This window comes from Mustela erminea, chromosome 19 (genome assembly GCF_009829155.1).
Source record: "Mustela erminea isolate mMusErm1 chromosome 19, mMusErm1.Pri, whole genome shotgun sequence".
Lineage (NCBI taxonomy): Eukaryota > Metazoa > Chordata > Mammalia > Carnivora > Mustelidae > Mustela > Mustela erminea.
The window spans coordinates 19,083,793-19,094,728 of record NC_045632.1 but is presented as its reverse complement, the minus strand read 5'-3'; positions in this window follow the sequence as shown (position 1 = coordinate 19,094,728).

The window sequence follows — 10,936 nt, the reverse complement described above, 5'->3', positions numbered from 1 at the left end:
GCATAGTTGCTCATAATATACATATATATATATATATATATATATATATTAAAGATTTTATTTATTTGACAGAGAGAGACCACAAGAGAGGGAACACAAGCACAGGGAGTGAGAGGAGAAGCGGCTTCCCACAGAGCAGGGAGCCCGATGTGGGGCTCGATTCCAAGACCCTGGGATCATGACCTGAGCAGAAGGCAGACATTTAATTACTGAGCCACCCAGACACCCCCTCAAAACTCCAATCTTTAGGGATGTGGCATCCCTAAACATCCCTAGGTGCAAGTGCAGACTTGCACTTGTCCACTGCAGGGGGTGGGGGTGTCTTGCCACACCTGGACTTGTGGACGTTTGTCCCAGAAGGGCAGTCACACCAACGTATAGGAGCTTAGAGTTTAAATTGCAGCAAAAAGTCGGTGTCTAGGTTAGCTGCCCTCAGCAGGTGTATTCTGCTGTTCTTGGATGGAATATTATGAATATATATGTTAGATCCATCTGGCCCAAGGTGTCATTCAAATCCACTCTCTCCTTGTTGACTTTCTGTCCACATGATCTATCTACACCTACATTAGTAGGTGGGGTGCTAAAGTCCTCTGCTAGTAATGTAATATTGTCAGTTTCTTCCTTTCTGCTTGATAATAGTTGGTTTATGCATTTAGGTGCTCCCCTGTTGGGTGCCTGAATATTTACAATTGTTATTCTCTTGCTGGATTGTTCCCTTTATATAAAATTATATAAATTTATATAAATTTATGTAGTGTCCTTCTTTGTCTCTTGTGACGGTCTTTGTTTTAAAGTCTATTTTATCTAAGTATTGCTACTTCAGTTTTCTTTTCACTTTTAATAGTGTGGTAATCCTTCTCCATCCCTTCACTTTCACCTGCTTGTGTCTTTAGGTCTACCGCGAGTTTCTTATTAGGCAGTGTATGGATGCATCTTGCTTCTTCATCCATTCAGTCACATTATACGTGTTGATCGGAGCATTCAGTCCACTGTCGCTCAAATTGATTATTGAGAAGTATGTGCTTGGTACCATTTTGTTACTTGTTTTAGGATTGTGTTTGTAGTTCTTCTGTTTCTTTCTTCTCTTGCTCTCCTCCCTTGTGTTTTTATGACTTTCTTTAGTGACTTGCTTGGAATCCTTTCCCCTAATTTTTGTGCTTACCTATTACAGTTTGTTGATTTATGGTTACTGTTAGGTTGTATATACTTAGGTTTGTATATGATTAGATTTTATATAATATCTTATGCATGTAACAGTCTATGTTAAGTTGATGGTCGCTTAAGTTTGAACCTATTCTAAAAACACTAAATTTACTCTCCTCAATATTTTATGTGTACGAATGCATAATTTCATCCTTTTATTTTGTGAATTTCTTGACTGACTTTATTTATTTACTTTATATTATTCATGTCCGTGTCATTTGGATCTTTTGCTGTGGTTTGCCTTGTTCTTTCATTTGGGACACATTTCTCTGTCTTCTCACTTTGTCCAATGCTGTGTTTGTCTATGTGTATCAGGAAAGTCAACTATGTCTTTTGATCTTGGAAGTAGTGGGCTTATGGAGAAGCAGTCCTGCAGTGCCCTGGGGTGCAATGTTTCCTGTTCACTAGAGCCTGGCACTTCAGGGTTATCTCATATGTCCATTGTGTTCACTGTGGCTGAGCTGCATTTGCTTTCAGTCCAACTGGCTACAGTTTTCCACTTTGCCTGTTGTGGCCAGGTTTGGTCCCTGTGCTGTTAAGTGTCTGGTCTCAGGCCATGGGTTTGAAATTTGGTGATATAATCAGTCAGACTCTATGCCTGCCCTCAGCCCATCTGTGCTGCCCCTGAGAGGTTTTCACCGGTGGACAGGGCTGGTGGGTCAGATATCTGCCTTCAGTCTGTATGTTGGGGCTATAGTTAAACTGGTGTGTGACTACACACCTTCCCCTCTTCCCAAGGGCAGGAGTCCCTCTGGAGTGGTGCTGCTCCTTTCCCCAGCTGCTTGCAGGCCATGATGTGGCAGGAACCATTTAGGAGTCACTCCAACCATGGCATGGGTTGGCTGGAGGCAGATTCAGAGGAGAATGTGGGGTGGGATGCACGGTGTTAGCAAGGTCCTCGTGCTGGTTCCTGCAGGTGTCTGCCTACCTACCTTGAGATAAGAGGTGGAGAAAATAACTGGCAGAGAAAAGGTGACTGCCAGCTCTTTTGTTCTTTGAGAAGTCTACAGATCCCTGCCCCTCCAGCACACATTCTGGGATTTGTAAATAAATCTCCTCCAATTATACCCCAGGCCCTTTACAAACTGCTTAATCTCAGAGGGGTTGTTTGTTATGCTGTCTCTTTAAGGGTAGGGACTGTTTCCTATGCCCTCCAGGCCTCCCAAAGCCCAGTCTGCTGATTATTACAGTACCAGGAGGTAAGCCCTGCTGATTGTAAAAACCCTTAGTAAAGTTAAGCCCCACTGGGTTTCAAAGTCAAATGTTGTGGGTACTTCTCTTCCCAGTGCACGTCTGTGGTGTCTGGGGGTTGCCTGCTCTGGGGTCTCTCTCTCTCCCTACCCTGTGCTTGTAGTGTCCCTCTTGTTTGTGGTTCCTGACCATATCTCCACCCCCTTATCCTTTTTGATGTGGTCTCCTGTCTGTGATTAACTGTGGAAAGTCTGTTTTGCCCATCTTCAGCTCTCTTCTGTGTTACACTTACGTGGTGGTTGTCTAGGTGTGTCCCTGGGACAAGGTGAGCTTAGGATTTCCCTACTCTGCCATTTATCCTAGGAATCTGTTTTAACCATCTTAAGGTGTACAATCAGTGGTATTTGATGCATTCACAATGCTGTGCCCCCATCGCCACTACCTAGTTCCAGAACATTGACATTATCCACAAAATAAAACCCACCACCCATTGGGCACTTCTTCCCCATCATTCCCACCCCCAGTGCCTGGAAACTATTAATATGCTTTCTGTCCTGACGGGTTTGCCTATTCTGGATATCAATCATACAGTATGTGTACCCTTTTATGTCTGCTTCTCTCACTACCATTTTTTCAAGGTTCATCTATTTTCTAGGATATATAACAATTCTCTTTTATGGCTTAATAATATTCCATTTTATGGATATAGGACCATATTCCTATATCCATATTCCTTCATCAGCCGATATAACATTTGGGTTGTCTTCAGCTTTTGGCCATTGGGAACAGTACTGCTATGAACATTTGTGTGAACATTCTAGTTTGGACACCTGTTTTTTATTTATTTATTTTAAAAATATTTTATTTATTTGACAGAGATCACAAGTAGGGAGAGAGGCAGGCAGAGAGAGAGGAGGAAGCAGGGTCCCTGCGCAGCAGAGAGCCCGATTTGGGGCTCGATCCCAGGACTCTGGGATCATGACCTGAGCCAGAGGCAGAGGCTTTAACCCACTGAGCCACCCAGGCGCCCCCACACCTGTTTTTTATTTTTATTTTTGGACAACTGTTTTGAATCCTTTTGGGTGTACTCTCAGAAAAGGAACCACTAGGTTCTATGGTAATTCTGTGTTTAACGTTTGAGGAGTGGTCAAACTGTTTTCCTCATTATCTACCAGCAGCAATGTATGAGGGTACCCATTTCTCTACAACCTTACCAATACTTACTATTCCATTTTTTCTTTTCTTTTCTTTTTTTAAGATTTTACTTATTTGAAAGAAAGAGATCACAAGTAGGCAGAGAGGCAGGCAGAGAGAGTGAGAGGGAAGCAGACTCCCTGCTGAGCAGAGAGCCCGATGTGGGGCTTGATCCAAGGACCCTGAGATCATGACCTGAGCCGAAGGCAGAGGCTTAACACACTGAACCACCCAGGCGCCCCTCCATTTTTTCTTTTATACCATTCTAGTGTTATGAACTGTGAAGTGAAATCTCATGGTTTTGATTTGCATTTCCCTAATGATTAAGGACACTGAGTATCTTTTGCTGTGATTATTGGTTATTTGTGTATCTTCTCTGGAAACATGTCTATTCAAGTCCTTGGCCCATTTTACTTTAACATTTTTTTTGCAACATCTAAGTTTTTGTTGATGAGAGTTTTTAAAAACAAGCACCACCACCATGTGGAGGCTAGGAAATTTGGAAGGGGAGGGAAGGGCAGGGGAAAGGATTCTGCTTTATCGGTGAGAAAGTTCCAGCATGGATTTCCCAAGTCCTCCAGAAACCTGTGGTCCTTGAACACCTGTATGTGTCACTTCCTCGGGATCGTCTTTTTCTGGTGGGGGCCAGGTTGGGCTGTGATTGCTTCTTTTTTTTTTTTTTTTTTTAAGATTTTATTTATTTATTTGACAGGCAGAGATCACAAATAGGCAGAGAGGCAGGCAGAGAGAGGTGGGGAAGCAGGCTCCCCACTGAGCAGAGAGCCTGACGTGGGGCTCGATCCCAGGACCCTGGGATCATGACCTGAGCCAAAGGCAGGGGCTTTAACCCACTGAGCCACCCAGGTGCCCCTGTGATTGCTTCTTAAGGTTCCAGTCATTAGCATTGCATTTAGTGCACAGAGAAAAGGAAAAATTAAGGAAAACCGAAAAGTGATGTGAAAGTTAAAATGTCACAGTCTGGCAAAATTGAGTTTCTGCAAAGAAAGAACTGAGAGAATAGAAGAGAGACAACATTGAAAGAAAATGGATAAACGCTCTCCAAAAGAGATAAAAAATGAACCAATAGATTCAGGAAGCACCGTGGGAGGTTCATAACTAGTCTCTAGACTTTTCTAGATTCACAGATGTTAGCTCGCTCAGTGTCTCCATGGAGGAGTGAGGGCCTGGAGGTTCCCGTCTGCCATCTTGTTGACGTTAGTCCCTCTCCTTTTCTGCAAAATGCACAGACTCAGATTTTCTCAGATCTTCAGTCCTGATTACATTTTGCTTAACAACTCCTTCTTTAGTTTCTCTCTCTCCTCTTGTGTTTTATCAAAAGCAGCAAGGAGAAAGACAGCCGTGCTTTTAGCACTTTGCTTAGAAATCTCAACTAAACGTTCAGGTGCATCAATTACAAGTTCTACTTTTTGCAAAACACTAGAACACAATTTGAGCAAGTTCTTTGCCACTTCATATCAAGGATAAACTTTCCTCCAATTTTCAGTAGCTGTTCCTCATTCCCATCAGAGACTTCATCCAAAGTGCTCTTGATATCCATGTTTCTATCAACTGTCCCTTCGAGGTTATGGTGGACAGTCCCCAGTTTCTTCATGATCAGTGGCTCCTGACTTCCTGGAACCCAACCCTTGTACCCCCCAAAGACACAGCAGAATTTAGGAGCATGCATGTTCATGGTCTCAGGGCATGGCAGAGGGTACAGCCATGAAGGCAGACAGATTATCCTGCACTAGAGACAGGATGCTAAATTACTTGCTTGGGCAGTGGGTGTGGAACGGTACAGCCCAATGGCATGGGTTTGATGCTTGGGATTTCCTGACTGACCTTGATCAAATTATTTAATTTCTCTGTGTCTCAGTTTCCCCTTCTGAACACTGACCGTCTTACAGTAAAGACTCTTGACATTATCATTGCTAAGTCCCAGACACAGTCTGAAGCAATGGAAAATTAAAGATGGAAAGATGAGGCTAAAATCCTACCTTATAGAGCACACATTCTGGAAATGGGAGGCAGGCTATAAACAAGTAGACAAGAAGGGATTCATAGCAAGTCATATTGTAAGTGCTAAGGAAGAAAGCAGAGTGTAAGGAAGACGGGTATGTGTGGGAACGTGGTGATTTGAATGGCATAGCTGCAGGGATTGAGGATCTGGACAAGTGGCGGAACTGGCAGAGATGTGTGGAAGGAGGGGGACGCAGGCGGAGTGAGCAGCATGAACAAAGGCCCTGAGGTGGGGTGTGGCTGGGGTCCCTACTCATTTCTGAGGCTGTGAAACAAATCACCACAAACCTGCTGGCTGAAAATGCACATTTAATCTCCAAATTCTGGAGGCCAGAAGTCTAAAAGTTATATTCACTGGCCTGAAATCAAGGTGTTTTCAGGGTTGTGCTCCCTCCTGAGGAAGGGGATAATCTGGTTTTCGTTCCTTCCAGCTGCTGGTGGCTGTGGGAATTCCTTGGCTTTGGCCACATCATTTCAATTTCTTCTCCATGGTCACATTGTCTTCTCCTTCCTTTCTGTGACCTGTTTCTATCTCTGTCTTATAAGGACACTTGCATTTAGGGTCCACTCAGATAATGGGGTAATCTTTTCAATCTTTCGATCACATTGGCAGGGCGCCTGGGTGGCTCAGTGGGTTAAGCCTCTGCCTTTGGCTCAGGTCATGATCTCAGGGTCCTGGGATCGAGCCCCGCATCGGGCTCTCTGCTCAGCAGGGAGCCTGCTTCCTCCTCTCTCTCTGCCTGCCTCTCTGCCTACTTGTGATCTCTGTCTGTCAAATAAATAAATAAAATCTTTAAAAAAAATTTGATCACATTGGCAAAAATCTATTTTGCCATAAAGGGCACACAGGTTCCAGGGATTCATTACCTTTGAGGGATATTTCCATGTTTCCAGTTTCTTAAAAATAGAAATCAAGGAGGGGAGTGTGGCTACGGAAGAGTGAGATTTGGGAGGAATAGGAGATTTATCACGGAGAGGTCACAGAGGAGAGGCCATTGCGAGGACTCTGATTTGGAAAAGAGAGGGGAACCACTGAGGGTTCTCAGCAGGAGAATGAGATAGTCTAAGAGGATTCCTTAGTTTCTGTGGTAAGACCAGACTTTGGGGGGTTAGGATGGAAGCTAGTAAGAGGATGGTACAGTGAAGGGAGAGAGACAATGGTAGCTGGGCCCACCATGGCAATAGTGGTGATGAGAAGTGGTGGCTCTGGGGTACACTGAAAGGAAATTGGACAGAATATCCCAACCAGTTGCATACAGGAAGAAATAAAAGGAGTCAAGGATGGCAATGAAGTTTTTACTCTGAGCATCTGGAAAGATACAGTTGCTGTGTCCCGAGATCTGAAAGCCAGAGGGAGGACCAGTTCTGGAGCAGGAGGCAGTGAAGAGCTCATTGCCCTCAATGTGTTTTGGACACACTGGATTTGACATGTTCATCAGACATCCAAGATGGCGCATTGAGTATCTGATTAGATCTGCAGGTCTGGAGTTGAGGGGGTTGCTCTGAGCTGGAGATGGAAGTGTCACCCCCACCCCACCCCCACACATGCCTACTGGACATGTGTTACAGAAACGCGGGAGTAGACAGCCAAATACTCATTAAGACAGTGAGACACAAACACACACAGGATACACAGATGTCAGTACACAAAGGCACCCACACATACACACCAAGAAAAATGCTCACAGATACACCTGGGCAAACAGAAAGAAACCCCCCCCAGACACACATGCACCAATGCAGACACATTCAGTGCTACACACAGATACACACTCGAGCACACACACATCAAGGAAGAATATGGAAACATCCACAGAAAGAGACTTCTGGACACAGGGAGAGAAAAATATACAGTCACGCAAGGACAGGCACATCCAGGGAAAGGTACACATGTATATAATTGCAAAGATAAGTCCATTCACCCAAGGGCTTGCCTACATGGAAATGAACAAATGGTCACACACATATGCAAACATCCACAGAAAGATATAAACACACACATAGAGTCACACAGACCTTTTTAGCTATTTTCATAAACTTCATGTTCCAAGGAGCTTGTTAGGGCTGTTACAGGCTGTTATAACAAAATGCCACAGACTAGGTGGCAGCAGATAATTATTTTCTCACAATTCTGGGCCTTAGAGTCCGGGATCAATGTGCCGACAGGGTTGGCTTCTGAGGCTTCTCTTTGTGTCTCCACAGGGTCTTCCCTCTATACAAGTCTGTGTCCCAGTTTCCTCCTTTTATAAGTACAATAGTCATATTGAATTAGGGCCCAACCAATAACTTCATTTTAACTTAATTATCTCTGGAAATACCTCCAGATGCAGCCACATTCTTAATGGTGGAGCTTGGGACTCCAAAATATGGATTTTTGGAAGACAATACTCAGTCCTGTCTGTCTGCTTTTTAAATCCCTGTCCTGGCTCTCAATTTGCTCAATGTAAAATGAAATTCTTTTTTGCTTTCTTCTTTCATGACAAAACTTTAAAGAAATTTTTATTTTATTTTTGCAGTGTTCTGAGACTCACTGTTCATGCACCACACCCAGTGTTCCATGCAATACGTGCCCTCAATACCCACCACCAGGCTCACCCATCCCCCCATCTCCCTCCAAAACCTTCAGTTTATTTCTCAGAGTCCACAATCTCCCATGGCTCATCTCCCCCTCTGATTTCTCCTATTCACTTTTCCTTTCCTTTTCCCAATGTCCTCCATGTTATTCCTTATGTTCCACAAGTAAGTGAAACCATATGATAACTGACTTTCTCTGCTTGACTTATTTCACTCAGCATAATCTCTAGTCTCGTCCATGTTGATACAAAAGTTGGGTATTCATCCTTTTTGGTGGGAGACGTAATATTCCATTATATATATGGACCATATCTTTTTTATCCATTTGTCTGTTGAAGGGCATCTTGGCTCTTTCCACAGTTTGGCAACTGTGGCTATTGCTGCTATGAACGTTGGGGTACAGGTGGCCCTTCTTTTCACTCCATCTGTTATCTTTGGGGTAAATACCCAGTGGTGCAAATGCAGAGTCTTAGGGTAGCTCTGTTTTGAATTTCTTAAGGAATCTCCACACTGTTTTCCCAAGTGGCTGCACCAACTTGCATTCCCACCAACAGTGTAAGAGGGTTCCTCTTTCTCTGCATCCTCTCCATCACTTCTTGTTTCCTGTCTTGCTAATTTTGGCCATTTTAACTGGTATAAGGTGGTATCTCAATGTGGTTTTGATTTGAATCTCCCTGATGGCGAGTGATGATGAACATTTTTTATGTGTCTGTTGGCCTAAAATGCAATTCTTTGACCAGTAATATAGCACCTAGGGATATATCATGAACAACAACAAAAAACCAAATACATATGTAACAACATATGTACAAGGATATTCTTCACATATTTAAATAAAAATCTGAGCACAAAGAAAAAGTTCATCAAGGGGAGACTGCTTAACTCTGTTACTTTTATGATTCCTAATGTGGAACATTGCAGACATTCTAATGACTACATAGGTTGATGTTACTAATATTGCAAGAACATTCACAATGGATTGAAGTAGTTAAAAAGAACGAGGATACACATAATATGCCTATATTTATTAATAATATCTTTCAACAGATGAGCACGTTAAGTCACTTTCTAAAGGTAGTGTTAAATATTTCTCTAAATTTTGCTATAATGTTCACTGAACTTAAGAAAACCAGTAAAACTTTCCACCCACTCATTTTCCCAGACTAACCTACATATTGATGTTCATCTTCCCTAAGCCACTTTTTAGAGAAATCATGCAGTATCAACTAGTGGGAAAAACTTGAGCTTTCTGTCTTGTAAACCCCATGAAGAATAGTATTCTCAGGCTTAAGGTCTAAATGAAGTCTCTTTTGGAAGTAAAGCAAGGCTTATTCCAGTTCCTCCATGATCCAAGAAGGAGGAAAAGAAATGAGAAGGCATCCCTCTCCCCATCATAGCCACAAATAGGGCCCTTGACACCAGCCCTTAGCTTCCCTCAGGGAACCCAGCCAAACTACCAAAACAATGGGTGTACACTACTGGTCAAAGGTATGCGCACCTGACACTTCCCACTTGGGTTCACCCTCTAGCCTGGTGTGAACCTAATGCTGGTGACATAGTCAGTGATGTAGGATGTCCGATTCCCTCAAGGATGGAAGGAGAGAACATGAAGGTTTTGCTGGAGGCTTTGCACAGGTTCTACACTGGACATTCTGGGGTCAGGCCTGGGCCAGACTGGAATGGACAGGTCTTCAAACCAGTGACAGGAGAGCTGAGACTAGACTCCTGGATTTAAAACTTTGGCCTAGGGGCGCCTGGGTGAGTTAAAGCCTCTGCCTTCAGCTTGGGTCATGATCCCAGGGTCCTGGGATCGAGCCCTGCGTCGGGCTCTCTGCTCGGCGGGGAGCCTGCTTCCCCCTCTACCTGCCTCTCTGCCCACTTGTGATCTCTGTCAAATAAATAAATAATCTTAAAAAAACAAAAAAAAAAAACAAAACAAAAAAACCCTTTGGCCTATAGTGGAATGAGTAGGCTCATTTTAAAGTGCTAGAAGATGGGCCAGTAACAAGGACAAAGAACACTACCAGAGGTGTCAGCAGGAATTTTTCTCTATGGCAAAAATACATGATTTTCCAATTCCTCTGGAAGTTAGAGTTCCAAACTTAACTTTTTGCCCTGAGTCTTGGGACAGTTTCAGAACCAACATGAACTGGCTTTTCTTCTTCCAAGTTTGTATTCTGAAATGTGCCCTTGACCAGAAAAATTCCAACCGTAAAATCATTTACTGTAAATATTGCCTAATAGAAAAAATAAAGAAGGCAGCTTTAGGCTAGTGGAAGGAATGGGTTCAGTATGTCATGGAAAGTGTTTTCCTATCTCCTTACTGATCTCATTTGGCTTTACTTTCAAGAAAATGGCATTTGTAAAGTTACCACTTCACCTGCCCCTAGATTTCTCCTCTCATTCTCTCCTCATCGGAGTGCTTCTCTCCTTTCTGGAACACTCACCTGTTAGTTCAGCTTTGAAGTAACGTTCTTTAAGAGCTGGCCATAAATCGCTATTGAAACTAAAGGACTAGCCCTCTATTTAAACTTCTCACCTCTACCCACTTCCCATCTAGTCCTTTGAGGTTAGCCACTCCCCTCACCCCACCATGAACTTAATTTATGTGCCAAAAATCTGAGGATTCCTAATGAAAAGGCTTTATAACTCTCCCAAGAAGGTTATAAGAAAAAGCAGCAACAATGAAGCAACTCTATGTAAGGTTTACTGGATGGACAGAGCAGGGACTTTATGTCTAAATACAGTTTCAAGT